Raw genomic sequence first — 6,481 nt, 5'->3', positions numbered from 1 at the left:
TTTAAGTTTAAATCTTTTGAACTGATTGACATTTTGTGAAAATCAATCCAAACCAATACAACCTGAGTGGGTCTGTTTTCACAAAAGGTCAATCGGCTTCAGCTGACCAACTCCCCAACCTAACTAGGTCAATTTGGTTGGCCAAATAGCCTACGACCGGTCCGAGCCAACTCATGAACACTCATAATTTTAGCTAAATAATAGTCTTATCTCCGATAAATAACAATAGTTTAATCTCCAATAATTATTAACAACTTATAGCGAAAACACACATTTATTAAAAATATATTGATAATGAAAACAATACAATAATTACAATAATTAAAAAATACAATAAGTACTAAAATTATATTAACTTAGTCAATAAATAGTATAATCTCAAATAATAGTCTAATCTCCAATAGATTTTAATTAATCAATAAGATATAACAAAAATACAATAAGTACAATAAATTAAATTTAAAAAATTCAATAATAGTAGTTTAATCTCCAATAATTATTGAAAATTTTCTGTTAAATAACAAAACAAAATAAATTTATACATAATCATTGAAAATATGTTTATCACAAAATACAATAAATATTAATTTTAGTATATATAATTATATAATAAATACAAATTAAGAGTTTAAAATTATTATTAATAAATATTAATGTTTTTGAAAGTTATTTTCTCAAATTATTACTTGATATAAGTGAAATTAGTTATTTACAATATTATGTAAAAATGTTAAATTATTATTAATTTCAATATCATGTTATAATTACTTTTCTACTTTTCAGATTTTTTTTAAATTTATTACATAATTTCTTTATTTTAACTATTTAAAATATAGTTATGTTAAATATTTTGTTATTTGAAATATTTAGTTATTTAAATGCACCTATAATATGTAAAATAATTAAAATGTAAAATATTAATTATTTATAGAATTTAATTATCCATAAAATCATAATTTATACTATTATTACATAATTTCATATTAATTTTGTAATATATTAAATTATTATTAATTTCAATATTATGTTGTAATTATTTTTCTACTTTGAAGAAATTTTTTAAATTTATTACATAATTCTGTTATTTTAACTATTTAAAATATAGTTGTGATAAATATTTAAATAATCTACAAAATATTTAATTTTTTATTTGAATTTTATTTATTTAAAGCTATTACATATTATTAAATATTGGAAAAACTTTTAAATTGATAATCTGGAAAAACATAATTTAAATTGTTAGTACATAATTTTGTGATATATTTTGTAGAAATATAAAATTATTTTTTGTGTTTTTAATTAATATTTTAAAGTTATTATATAATTTTGTTTGAATATTTAGGTAATTCTTAATTTTTTAATCCAAACTTTCTTTAGATAGATATAGATAAAAAGTAGGGGAGAGGATAAATAGGAGTTAGAGATAATTTAGGAGAGAAACTCTCTACTAAATTAGAGAGATTTTTGGAGATAAATAGGAATTAGAGATAATTTGAAAGATAAATAGGAACTAAAGATGATTTTGGAGAAAGTGGGGGAGGTAGTTTAGGAGAAATTTTAGGAGAAGAGATTATTTAGGTTATATGAAAGTGCATCTCATTGGTTGTTTAATTTAATGAAGATAAGCAATGATTACTGTTTTATATTTTTAAAACTAAAGAAAATAAGAAAAAATACAAAAAAAGGAGAAAATAGATAAATAGCTTCTCTAAAAAGAGAGATATGCTGACATGGATGAACCAATTTTAATATTATATATATATATATATATATATTGATGTTGTAGACCTACTAATATCAACTCTATACACTTTGAGGGTCTCAATACCTAAGTGCTTTCAAATTTGGATCATCTAAGAAATTGTGCTTGTACTTTTTTGCAAGCCATGCTACACTTAGCTTATTATTCTTCAAAGCCCTTGCACATTCACACTTCTTTGAGAAGGATTTGATTTGGATTGCCTCATTGTCCTACATTGAAGAGGCATATATGCACAAATGACATATTTTCTTAATAGTTGTTGTGACTTTTTCTTTGTTATTCTTCAAATAATTAAACTAGACACCATTCATAATTGCAAATGTGATCAAAGCTTCCTTAAATGCTGATGGATTGGGGAATGTCAATCCCACTCAACTTTGGTGCATTTATTTGCTTCTTAGGTAAAAACGACTAAAAATGTAGTGCCTGTTCATCATCTGAATCATGTCCATAATGCAACTCAACTGATTGCTCATAGTCATCCAATTAATCTAGTCCAACTACATTCAATTTAGGTGTTGTGTAGTTAACTTCATTATGAGCTTCATTGTCACCATGCTGTGATTCATTGTGTAGGGCAGGTGATGTTTGCTCATCACCTCGCAAGTTGAAAGAGCTTCAGAGCCTGAATGGCCGTATGGCTGCTCTAAGCCACTTCATGTCCAAATCAACAGATCGGTGCCTGCCTTTTTTTAAGGCGATTAGGAAAAGTAAGGACTTTGAGTGGATTGAAGAATGCTAGCTCGCCTTCGACGAGCTGAAGAAATACCTAGTTAGCATCCCGGTTCTGACCCGACCCGAGGAGGGTGATGTTTTAAAGCTGTACCTCTCTGCAAGTGACGAGGTGGTCAGCTTGGTACTGATAAGGAAAGTAGATCGTGTCCAACGACCTATCTACTATGTAAGTAAAGTTTTGCAGGACACCGAAACTAGGTACCCAGAGAATGATAAGTTGGCATACGCACTGGTCACAGCAGCTCGGAAGCTTCGTCCGTACTTTCAAGCTCACACAGTCGTCGTTCTCACCAACAAACCTTTGAGGCAAGTTTTACTCAAGCCCGAGGTATCTAGGAGACTGATAAAGTGGACCATCGAACTCAGCGAGTACGACATTCGGTACGAGCCTCGGACGGCGATTAAGGCCCAAGCCTTGGCTGACTTCGTTGCAGAATGCACCTTCAGCATTGCAGTCCCCGAATTGATTGAGCTCGAGCACAGAGAGGAGGCTTCGACCAGTGCGGCACCGGTCCCGATTAGAGCAAGGCTAACATGGGACGAGGAGCCCTGAATCCTCCATGTAGACGGCTCATCCAATCAACAAGGAAGCGGAGCCGGCGTTATTCTGCATGGGCCAAGCGGGGTGAAGCTAGAGTACGCACTTCGGTTCGAGTTTGTGGCATCTAATAACGAAGTGGAATATGAAGCACTAATAGCTGGGCTTACGCTAGCGAACGAGGTACAAGCGAAACACGTCATCTGCAGTGACTCCCAGCTCGTGGTCAACCAGGTCACCGACGATTACGAAGCCCACGACCCCACCATGCCTGCTTATTTAGCCAAGGTCAGGGAAGTTCTAAGCAGCTTCCAATCATACTTCATCAAGTAGATTCCAAGGTCCGAGAACGCTGAGGCCGATGCCTTATCCTAGTTATCCTGCACGAGTTGCAATACCATGAGGACCGTGTACATGGAAAACCTACCTCGGCCCAGCATTCTCGGGGGGGCAAAAGAGGTCGCTCCTGTTACACAAATAGAGCCGAGCTGGATTGACCCATTCGCGAGCTACCTATTTCACGGAACCCGCCCTGCAGATCGCAACGCGGCCAGAAGGGTAGAGCGACAAGCAACCAAGTACGTCATGATAGACAGACAGTTGTGCCAGAGATCCTACACGCTCCCTTACTTGCGTTGTTTACGACCCTCTGAGGCTGAGCTTGTTCTCCGCGATACTCATGAAGGCCTGTGTGGCGGACACTTGGGGGGCAAGGCTCTCACCTAGAAAGCAATGCGACAAGGGTATTACTGGCCCACGATGAAGGCAGACACACTCGAGCTTGTCAAGAAGTGCGATAAATGCCAAAGACACGCCAACATCCATCACCAACCTGCCACCGACCTGAAGTACCTCACTAGCCCATGGCCCTTCGCACAGTGGGGAATCGACATTCTTAGACCATTCCCGCCAGCGGCAGGACAGAGGAAATTCCTGGTGGTAGCAGTGGATTACTTCACAAAGTGGGTTGAGGTAGAACCCCTAGCAACAATCACAACCCAAAGTGTACAAAACTTCTTTTGGAGGAGTATAGTATGCCGCTTCGGTAAGCAGTTCAAAGATATCAAGTTTTTGAACTGGTGTACCGAGATGGGGATACAACAGAACTTCACTTTGGTAGCACACCCTTACGCAAACGGGCAGGCGGAAGTCACGATTAGAGCTATACTCCGCGGACTAAAAGCTCACTTAGCCCGAGCTAAGGGACTATGGGTAGATGAGCTACCCAGCGTACTATGGGCTTACCGAATCACTGTCAAGACCGCCACAAGAGAAACCTCCTTCAACCTCACCTATGGCATGGAAGCGGTAATCCCAACCGAGATCGAAGTACCTACTTTACGCCTGGAGGCATACGACGAAGAAGAAAACGATGATGAGCTTCGTACCAACCTCGACCTGGTGGAAGAAGTACGAGACCTCGCATATATCTAGACTGCAGCCTACCAGCAAAGAGTGGCTCGGTACTTTAACACCCGGGTCAGGAAGCGGCACTTCCGTGTCGGGGACCTGGTCCTTCGGAAAGTTATAGTGCTTGAGCCTGGTGTAGGTAAGCTCAGACCGAACTGGGAAGGTCCCTACCGAGTAAAGCGGGTACTTGGGGAAGGTATGTACGAGCTCAAAACCTTAGAAGGAAGGCAAGTACCTCGGGCTTGGAACATCAGCAATTTAAGGCGATACTACTTGTAATTGCCGAACTGGAGAGCACACTACGAGTCACTCCCAGAAGTCCCAAGGACCAAAAAGCCGAGCCGATAAAAGACCTTGGCATCACATATGTCCCAGTTGACTCTTCGGCATAGGCAGACAAGTCCTAGTCACCTCTTCGACATAGGCAGACAAGTCCTAGTCGCCTCTTCGGCATGGGCAAAACCCAGAGGGTGCACTGAAAGTCACCTCGGGCTAGTGTACCGAGCTAACAAATGACCTCGGCACCACATAAGACCTAGTCGCCTCTTCGGCATGGGCGAACTAGTCCCAGTCGCCTCCTTGGCATGGGCACATAAGACCTAGTCGCCTCTTCGGCATGGGCGAACTAGTCCCGGTCGCCTCCTTGGCATGGGCATATAAGACCTAAGTCGCCTCTTTGGCATAGGCAAGTTACCTCTAATGCCTAAGGTATAGATAGCTTGGGTATAAGCCCTACGATGTCTAGTCCACCTCGGCATGTAACATTAGGTCGGGCCCGTCAGGGAACTGACATTTAAATGAGTAGCCCGTGTGCGAATAGATCGGGTATATACCCTACGATGTCGCTCACCGGAGTCGCCCCTACTAATAGCCTTAGCAGACAGCTTGAGGTGACAACCACTTGTAAAAATTCCACTTCGGTTACCCTTAGTCGTTATCGAGCTCGATAGCTCGGCAGTTCAGGGTAACCCATACATCCGTTATTTCAGTTAGAAAAGTAAATTGCATAGCATTTAGCAAAAAAGTGTATTTTATTAATAAAGAACTCGTTACAAAAAGGGGGGAGAAAAAGAAAAAGATACTGAGCTCGCAGGCTCGAAATACAAATTCAAAAGAACTGACTACAACGGGTGGCCATCGCCCTTGCCTAAAGCCTCGACGGAAGAACCAGCATTGTCATTAGCACCGGCCTCCTTGATGTCGAGTAGCTCGTTGTCGCTCTCCGCTTCAGAGTCCGGGTCTACGGCGGCTTCAAGGGCCATCTCTTTTGCAATCTGCGAGAGTGATGGCACTCAAATTGAGCAGCGAGAACTCGCACCTAGTCAGCCACCTACTGAGCTTAAAGCCTTTGCGGTAGCCCTCCGACCCGGCCTCGATTAGCTCTCCCTCAAACTCCTCCGAGCCCTTATACCCTTTGACGGCCTTGACTTTCGCCTCCTCCATGGCCTTAAGGAGAATCTCAGTTCGCTCCTTGATGAGGGCCCCGAGGTTCTCCACTTTGCACTTCAGCTTCGCCTTCTCCGACATCAGCACCGAAATGAGCTCCTTCTGAACCCGTGCATCGTTCTCCAGTAGATTGATCTTGCTACGAGCCAAATTTAGCTCAGTATGAGCCTCGCGAGACGAGCACTCAACTGCTAGAGCTCGCTTCAAATGCTACTCGGATTGGTACGTCAGGGCATGCACGGCGGAGTTCACTTCCCAAAAGAATATAAGTTAATACCAGCAAAGTTGCAAATACAAAATTGAAGAAGTAAAACAAGACTTACCACCATGTAGTGGGTAGCCGCCCGAGCCCCGAGCTGAGTGGCCGATAGTACAGCCCAGCTCGTGACCTCCTCAGTGTAAACCGCGCCTTTGCTTTTGAGGAGGCTATTTTTCAGAGTCAGGATACTCTGACCTACTTCTTCACTGCCCGAAGAAGCGGCTGTTGTAGGGGCGGGCTCCGAAGATGCCTCAGGAGTGCGATGTGGGGTCTTCCCCGATTCCTCGACCAAGTCGATTACTGGAGGCATAGTAGAGGGCTGTTTGGGCTC

Source organism: Nelumbo nucifera, chromosome 5 (genome assembly GCF_055504915.1).
Source record: "Nelumbo nucifera cultivar China Antique chromosome 5, China Antique-T2T, whole genome shotgun sequence".
NCBI classification, from domain to species: Eukaryota; Viridiplantae; Streptophyta; class Magnoliopsida; order Proteales; family Nelumbonaceae; genus Nelumbo; species Nelumbo nucifera.
Note: the sequence above shows the minus strand (reverse complement) of the source record.